Source organism: Helianthus annuus, chromosome 2, assembly GCF_002127325.2.
Source record: "Helianthus annuus cultivar XRQ/B chromosome 2, HanXRQr2.0-SUNRISE, whole genome shotgun sequence".
In the NCBI taxonomy this organism is placed as follows: domain Eukaryota; kingdom Viridiplantae; phylum Streptophyta; class Magnoliopsida; order Asterales; family Asteraceae; genus Helianthus; species Helianthus annuus.
In genome coordinates this window covers 147,810,147-147,820,204 of record NC_035434.2, presented here as the reverse complement: position 1 = coordinate 147,820,204, position 10,058 = coordinate 147,810,147, and positions in this window count along the sequence as shown.

The following is a 10,058-nucleotide window of genomic DNA, read 5'->3' as shown; positions in this document are numbered from 1 at the left end:
CGAACATCTTATCAACATCTTCTTTCCAGAGGAAGAATTTGCAATCCCCTCTCTACAAAACACAACAACTATAAGGAAATTGCAATGGAATATCTCCTAAACACCAAATTGATATGCAATTTCAACTTACAGGCCAGTGAGAACAGCTGTAAAATTCTTGACCATGTCGTTCACTTTTACGACCAGCTACTCGAAGAACAGCAACAACATCGTGATGACAGTACAAATTGCCTTCCAAATCGACCTTGAATACTTTAGGTTTTCGAATTACAGCAGATGTAGAAGAAGACGACATCTTGACTGAATGTTTCAATGGGCAATTGGGGCTAGATCGGCTATGGGGAGGAGGTATTAGGGCAAGAACGGCGATGACCCTCTACCTGCAATTGATCTTCGTCACCAATTTGATGGGGGAGAAGATGACTTTGTTTAGGAATTAGGGTTAAATGGTTACTGATGTTAAACAGATGATATATCAAGTTCCTGTCCACGTGTGCTTCCAAGTCATCATTTAAATGCCACATAGGCTTCAAATACTAACTCAGTTAGTGTTTTTTTAACGAAGGGGTGACAGTGACACCAACTTGTCCAGTAGGGAGTGGTGGGAGCCAACTTGAAAGTTGGGCGTGATATCGGCCAATTTTGCATAGTTGAGGGTGATACAGTCCATTTCCCCTTTTTTATAATTTAAAAAAAAAACACATTTCATACATAAACAAATTTAAATATGAAGTTTTAGGATAATAAGCACTTGTACGTAATGTTGATCAGATGTAGTGAAAGAAAAGCAGAGAGCAGTTAAACAACTACATAACCGTCTTATGCATATATTATGATAGTCCTTCGTGAAATTACTAAATTTTAAATATAATATTCTATAAACGTATATTTAATGAATGAAAAAAAAACTTATAGATATTTTCTAATTTAAATATGTAATAAAATTCACCCAAAAAATACATGATGGAAATAGGGTTGTGAAGAAACACCGGTCCTAATTCGCGTGGGGTTAGAACCAAAGTGGTAGCTTTGACATGGGGTTAATGCTTAATCTCTTCTCGATCGACAAAGCCTATTGTAATCTACAAAACAAAACACCGTGAAGCTTGTTACGAGAAGGAGAGACGAGGGTTCTTCTCATAACCACCCTTTATCGTGAGAATAAGTATGGTCTTAAGAAGAATAAAACCGTGTGTGTTAAGAGCGAGAGTGAGAGAATTCGAATCCTTAAACATGTGATTGAAGGTTGGTATTTATAACCAAAGAGAGTGTGGAGAAGGGATTGGGATGGTGGGCCTTGGACCAGACCTCACCAACATGGAATATCGGCCGGTTTGTCCCCTTTGATACGATAGTTAGTGTTTGCAGAGGTGGGGGGACGTTGGCGCACGCTGATTGGAGCCATGTGGCATGCCAAGTATACTTGTTGTCGAGTCTGTTATCAGCTGTGAGTGGAGATTGTGGAGCAGTGAATGACGCAAGCTTATTGGCTAGACGTCATTGTCCTTTTGTACTATTTGTCTCCTGCACGATTGATCATTGTGGGAGCTGTATGGGCAGAACCTGATGCACACTCCTTATACAGCTCCTTGGCTACAGGCTCCTGCTACTTATACTGGTTGTACCTTTATAAGTTGTCATGGATGCGCGTATGGCTGTGATACCCCACGCAGGACCTTAGAAAAGGCTGAGTGTTGTTGTGATTAAGTTTGGGTATGTTCCTTTGCACTCATGGCTTGCACAGGATTTGGGACCAAACCCCTTCAGGTTGAGCATGTGATACATGGCTCAACCCCCTCCCCTCCCGTTACCATCCTAACATGAGTTGAATCATAACGTTATGTGTATGTATTGTGGATTCTAAGGTGCATATATACAGTATTAGACCTTTGATGACACGAACGTATTAAAGAAAGTTCACACATCCAGACACTAAAATATGATACCTTGAGTAAAAAGTTTTCCATTCAATTATGATAAAGACTATGGAATGCTTCGTGTTGTGAATTGATGACACGAACATATTAAAGAAATTTCACACATCCAGACACTAAAATATGATACCATGAGTAAAAAGTTTTCTATTTAAATATGATAAAGACTATGGAATGCTACGTGGTGTGAAAACGAATATATATTAAACACATTGACTAGGAATAAACAAACAACATGGAAGTGACGAGGGTAGGAAAGAACGACAAAACCTATAATGGAAACTATCCACCAATTCATTTGTTGGTTTCCTTTGTGCGTGGCCCTTTCCCATTCTTAGGTTTTATTATTAGGGTGTTGTACCTCCATTGTTTCTATTTTTACTGGTTATACTTCCCCCTCAATGTTTAAAAAAAATACAGTGAGACCTTTTATTTTCTATTTTTTATAAAATTACATTTGTAAACATCTCAAGCTTTTTTAGGGGTTTATCCACTTTCAATAACTTGAATTTTGAATATATAAGGATTATTTCGGTCGAGTCCCCTGTATAACATAGGTTTTTATTGTTTGTGCTACAATTTCTACAAACAGAAAACCTCCTTTCTATTCTTTGTAAACGATCTTAATTAGAATTTATTATTCTATTCCAAATTTTAGGTGATCATTATCTATCTCAATTTGAAAAAGATAATCTATTAAATCAACCATGACCAGAATAGGTATGTGTAAACACTTTTGTTGTTCTGGTCGATAACTTCAGGTTGTCATTTACATATTAATTCCAAAAAGAAAAAATATCTATTAAATCAACCATGACCAGAATAGTTGATGCAAATACAGTGGCGGATCTAGAAAACTTTCATAGGGGTAACGTCCTAAAAGAAAAGGGTAACGAAATCGAAAAAACGTTAAAAAAATGTCAAATTTTTCCAAAATTTACACTACCGCCGGATCGCCAAGGGGTAGCGGAGGCTACCCCTTCTTATATGGTACATCCGCCCCTGTGCAAATACATAGAGCATACATATTCATCCAGAAAGTTACTGTAAAAAAATATATTAATTGTTGACGTTAAAATTTAGAGTCTATATTAAACATTTTCGTTTCAAAATACAATTTAAATCATTGAATATGGTAAAAAACAATTATACCATCAATCCACCACCAAGAAATAGATGTTCGTAACTTCTTTTCGTTTTACACATTTGCTTTTCTCATTTTAAAAGATTGTATGACTACAGGTTTTTCTCTTTTCCTAATCCTTAATAATGAAGATCATAAATTTAGATAATTAAGGTGTAACAATGGCTTCTCACAATAAACAATAATTTTTTTTTTTTTTTGATTTAGCAGAATTTTAAGATCTTGTATTAGTTGAGTATTATACATATATATTTGCTATAAAAATATAGCGACGTAGATAGCTATGTATTTTATATTATATGTATACAATATTTTCTTTTAAAATAATATAATTTTAGTATTAACTTCTTGGCCCTAACTTCCGCATCTATTATAAAAATAAGGATTCTAAGGGGTTAAACTTAACAAATTTCAAACTAATATATTTGAAAAGGGAGGTATGAAAAGTAAAAAGAGGGTGCATTTAGCCTACCCCTTATTATTATTATTATTATTATCTTCAATGAATAAAAAATCCATTTTTATTACTGTATTGTATTGATTATATATATCTTTAAAAGGCAAAGTCAGGAAAAAGGGCAAAGTCAGGAATAGTATCAGCCAGTTGTCTGGTACTTTCTTGTTGGTCGTGACATTTTTTTAGAGTTAAGTGTCATTTTCGTCCATGTGATTTGGACCATTTTGTCAGTTTAGTCCAAAGGTTTCATTTTTTGCCTATGGGTTCAAAAAGGTTTCACCGTTGCCGTTTTAGTCCACTGGGTTAACTTTATCCATTTTTTCTGTTAATGAGAAGGGTAATTCGGTCATTTTATATAGCAAAATTGTCTTTTTAGTTAACAGAATTACATATAAAAATTCTATTTTTTGTTGTATTATATGGAATTCTTCACGCTAAGGTTTTTGATGTTTGGTTATTTTAATTTTAATGAATAATGATTCGTTTGTAAGTATTCAATTTCGTGATTTTGACACATACAACTCAAGACATAAATAACGATTTTTTCTCTCTTTCTCTCTTTTGTTTTTTGCTTTTATGTTGGGTAAATTCGTAACGTACGTATTAATGTTTTTTATGAATATTTAACTTTAACTCATTAAATCAGTAAATTGTATGCACAACTTTTTGTAAAACTTCGAGACAACGGTGGTGAGTGGTGGGCAGCGGCGGTGGTGGACGTCAGTGGTGGGTGGTGATGATAGCGGTGGTGGTTGGTGACGGCGGCGACGGTGAACGTCGGTGGTGGCAGAGACGGTGGCGGCGGCGGACGGTGGTGGACAACGATGGTGGTGAGCGGTGATGGCAACGGTGGGCGGTGGTGGCGACAGTTGCGGGTTGTGGTGTTATTAATGAAGAAAGAGGGAATGGAATGAAAAATAAAAAGGGGGCAAATGAAATGATTTTGAAGGAATGATTATGTAGGGGAAGGTTATTTTGAGGTTGAAAGAAGAAAAATAAATTAATCTAGACCCTATATTTTTTTTATCAATGGTTATGAACCAAGATATCATTTTGTCAATTTTTAGTGAGTTAAATGCTTGGTTGTTCCCTGTGATTTGCAAAAACTTCATACTTGGTCCTAGTGGTTTACTAATTACACGCGTGGTCCCAAAAGTTGCCAAAAATGAACTCGGTTGATTCTCTAACCTAACCTCTGTTAAATTTCTCAGTTAACTATGTCTGAAATGACTATATTACCCTTGAACGATTAAAAAAATAAAAAAATATGTATACCTCTACCACCAACACCTAAGATCCAACCACACTTTCCTCTCTCTCTCTCTCTCTCTCTCTCTCTCTCTCTCTCTCTCTCTCTCTCTCTCTCTCTCTCTCTCTCTCTGTCTGTAAAATCCACCTCCACCTCAAACCCACCACCACCTCCACCTCCAATTCTACTGTCAACCCAACCGCTTCTACAGAACACACACACATCTGCACATACAGGAGCGAGATTGAGGGAGCCAATGAAGATAGACGGTGGCCTCCAATGGGATGCTTCGTGTTGTGAATTGATTACACGAACATATTAAAGAAAGTTCACACATACAGACACCAAAATATGATACCATGAGTAAAAAGTTTTCTATTTAAATATGATAAATACTATGGAATGCTACGTGGTGTGAAAATGAATATATATTAAACACATTGACGAGGAATAAACAAACAACATGAAAGTGACGAGGGTAGGAAAGAACGACAAAACCTATAGTGGAACTATCCACCAATTCATTTGTTGGTTTCCTTTGTGCATGGCCCTTTCCCATTCTTAGGTTTTATTATTATTACTAGTAATTGTACCCGTCGCGCGTTGCGGCGGCGTCGAAACAAACAGTAACTCGAATTTATTCCGTCGAATAAAAACGTATTATATTTGACCTGACTTGTTTCGAACAAAATTTACGTCAAAACGTAGATCAACTGAAAACGTACATAAAAATAGGCATGAACGTATTATATTTGACCCTAGTCGTTAAAAAAATGATGTTGAAACGTAAACCAACTTAAGAAAGAAGAAAACGAAAGCGACACGTACACTTTAATTATCGGTACGAATAGCTATAGTAATAAATGAGTATTAGTGTATTACCAAGAAAGGATGAAAGAAAAAAACAAACAAAAGTAAAAGGATCAAAGTGTAAAAATTAAAGCAGGGACCTAATTTGTAAATTGCACCGACATTCTTCTTTAATATATATACTAGGTTTCTTGACACCGCACGTTGCAGCGAAACAAAGCAGATGATAATGTAAAACAAACGTTATTTGAAAATGAAGGGTGTTGTTTAGAAAGCCAAAGCGTCAGAATCGGTTCGATTCAATTCATCATTATACCGTTTTACAATACCAAATATAAACTCTGTTTTGAATACAACTTCGTTTTACTAAAATTTATACCGGAATGTTGAGGAAAAATTTAAGCACAACTACGTACTTAAGTTTTTGAAAAAAGTTAACGAACATAAACTATTAAAAATATTAAATTAAATGATAAGGAAACATGATTTAAAAGATAAAAAGAATTATTAAAATAAAAAATTAAATGATAAAGGAAATATTATTTAAATAAGAAAAAGGAATTGTTAAAAACAAAAATTCTTATATGTATATAATAACAAAAATCGTTATGGTACCAAGACTTAGTATAGCAACCAAAGTGAAAACCAAAAACATAAGTCGTGATATAGACAATAATATATCGACATGTGTTTATACAAATGAATATAAGTATTGAATCCAATATTTAAAAATGGACTATAAATATTTAAAAAATAAATAATTTAAATTATAGAAAAGTTAACTTCGCTTTGAGGAGAAATTAAAAAAACATTAAAAACTTAGTAAACCAAAACGAAAATATAAAAGTATTTAATCAAAATAAGAATTAGTGTAAACAAAAAATACTTTCATTGTGATTTAGGAAAGTGAAGAGGTGAAAAGAGAAAAAAAAAAAAAAACAAAAAACAAAAATTAAAAGCATTCAATTAAAAAAAAAACAATAGGGATCGAACCCTGAATTATTGATTTCATTAGAGTAGGTACAAACCACTAAACCAACTCTACTTTTGTATTAAAGATTGAACTTCATTTTATATAAATAGCAAACAAGCAGTCATGTTGGAAAAAAAAAAGCAAGGTAATAGCTGGCTGCCATGCCATACATTTCCCTCTTTTCTTGGGCCACTATTCATGAATCATCACCAATATATAAAATATATAAAATAATATATAAAATAATAAAATAATAATAATAATAATATATAAAATAATATATAAAATAATAAAATAATAATAATAATAATAATAATATATATAATATATAAAACAATATATAAAATAATATATATAAAATAATATCTTCAATGAATAAAAAATCCATTTTTTATAACTGTATTGTATTTCCTACGTATACATTTCTAAGTTAGGGGAATAGTCCTGACACTTCCCTATTGGACCAACTTTTTTTTAATTTAATTTTATTTCTGCTGTCTGGTATTTCCCTATTGGACCAACTTTTTTTTTTAATTTAATTTTATTTCCAGTTTAAAATTACGCTTTCGTCCTTTGTATAAAATTACGTTTTTGCCCCCAACTCAAAATAAAATTATAATTTTGCCCATAGCTCAAAATTACGTTTTTGCCCTCAGTTCAAAAACTCACTTTTAATTTTGTTCCCACTTTCAAATTACGGTTTCGCCCTCCGTTTAAAATTATGTTTTTGCACCCAGTTCAAAATAAAATGTTGTTTTTTCCTCTAGCTCAAAATTACGATTCTGCCCTCAGCTTAAAATTATGTTTTTGTCCACAGTTCAAAATAAAATTACGTTTTCCCCCTAGCTCAAAATTATGATTTTGCTCTCAGTTTAAAATTATGATTTCGCCTTCAGTTCAAAATATAATTTACGATTTTGCCCTCTGTATAGAGATACATGTTATGAGAGAAAAATATTCGGCTTATTGCCCCGCAACGCGGGCGGGGCAAATGTAACATTTCGTATTTTCAAACTTTCCATTTTTGGAAAGTCTACTTGTACTTTCTACCTTTGTAAGTTGTACCTTTGTTGTACTTGATTCAAATTCCAAAATTGTACTCGAGACTTGAAATCATAATGAAATTGCATGATTTTATCCATATTTTGTGTTTGAATACTATGAATCATTGAAACTATGAAACTATGTTAAACACGTTGAAACTATGTTAAACACGTTGAAACTATGTTAAACACGTTGAAACTATGTTAAACACGTTGAAACTATGTTAAACACGTAAAAACAGAGGAATTCCATCTTAATTTCGACTCTTTAATTCATCGTTGCCAAGAGATTACCCTAAACCGTACAAAATTGGGAATTTATACGCTGATTCGGTAAAAATATTGAAGTTTGGGTTAAATTTGATTATTATATTATTTTATTATTATTTTAAATGAATAAAATAACAATTTAAATTAAATAGATAATTATTTCTGAATTTTTATTGATGTTTTAAGCATTTTCGTTAAATAACCTAACCTGGTTAGCTTTTACTAAAGGGCAGCACTAACTGAGTTGGAAAACTCAGTTAGTGGCTAACCCAGTTAGTTAAAACTAACTTATACCAAAAAAAAAAAGGGATTAAATCCGAAGGATGTGAGCGAACCGGGTTTCGAACCCGCGACCAACAACAACTCAAACAGCGCACAAACCAACTGGTCTACACCAGAACATGTGTTTATTTTGGATCTGTTTTGCATTTAACCAGTCATTAATTGCGTAATTTAAATCTAAAGAAACCGCCAAACCTTTCATCTTCTCCGGCTATTGATTTTCGACCGGACTTTTGCGACCTTCCATTGTTCGTAACTGGCATCTCCATCCCCTATATAGGCAACCTAACCTTCTTGATCTTTCCTTTTCATTTTCGACCATAACCGAAACCGAAGTAAACCACGAACCGAACTCGGTTCGTTGTCGTTCACGCCGCCGGAAGACCACCACCCGCCGTCGCCGGAAACCTGCAAAAGACCGCCGACCATCGCCATCCTTGTCCGGTAACGTATTCCGACCTATATGTTCGTTTCCGATTTACGTATCGATACTATTATACAACTGTTAATATTATTATTATTATTATTATTATTATTATTATTATTATTATTATTATTATTATTATATAATTCAGTATTATAAGATATAAATACATAAAATCAGGTTTATATATTATAAATATTAATATATAATACTGAAAATTTTTAAAAAAAATCAAATATATCTATTTAGAAAACAAATATACTAATATAATTATTACTAAACATATTTAATTATTTTAAATCTGAAATATTTATTTAAAATCAGAAATTTAATAAAACAGATTTATTTATTAAAATAATCAGATTTATAATTATTATCTATTTATTAAAACATATTTATTATTTCGGAATTTTATTTAAATATTTCAGTTTTATAAAATCAGATTTATTAAAAATCAGTTTTTATTTATTTATTTATTTCAGAATTTATTTCTGAAATTTAATAAAATCAGATTTTATTTATTTATTTATTTCAGAATTTATTTCTGAAATTTAATAAAATAAGATTTTATTTATTTATTTATTTCGGAATTTATTTCTGAAATTTAATAAAATCAGATTTTATCTATTTATTTATTTCAGAATTTACAAATCAGAATTATTTATGTATTTCAGAATTATTATCATAAAAATCAGATATATTGTTTTTATTAATTCAGAATATTTATTTTAAATGTTGTTTAAATTATAAATTAATTCTGAATTACTATTTAATTATTATTTGATCATATTTATTAATTTCAGGATTTATATTCTTTAAATCAGAATTATTGTTTATTTAATAAAAATCTAGAAATTTTATTTATTTTATTTTCAGATTTATTTATTTGTTTTATAAACTAGAAACTTTATAAATAAGTTATTTGTTTATAAGATTATTAACTGATGTTGTGGTAATTATTTTAGATTGTTAAAATAATTATTTATCTATTTAAATTCCTATTTATTTTATTGTTCCAACACTTTAGGAATTCTGTATTATTTATGTCTTATTATCTAAATTATTCTATAAATTCCCAAATAATTAATCAAATCCTCAAATTAATAGGGTAATTCTCTTGTGCACGATCTTCTTGGAAAATCCCTGATTCTATTATCTTTTTCCAATATACGCAACGCAACCTAAGGTGAGTATACTTGACCCATTTTCTTTTCACACTTTTGGGTGTAGTATGCATTTCCTTATCAAAAACACAATGATAAACACTTTCATTGCACAATCTATCCATACTATTGTGAAACTACTTGATCATTGATTATCTATGTTGTGCTGATGTTAACATCTATGGCTATATGTTCATTAACTTTGCAAGCCTCCCCTATCAATGGCAGCGCTGTAGGTTGTAACGCCCCTCCCGTATATACGGGTATTGCTAGGTTCTTTTAACTCTATCACCACCCTTTCGAGGGTTA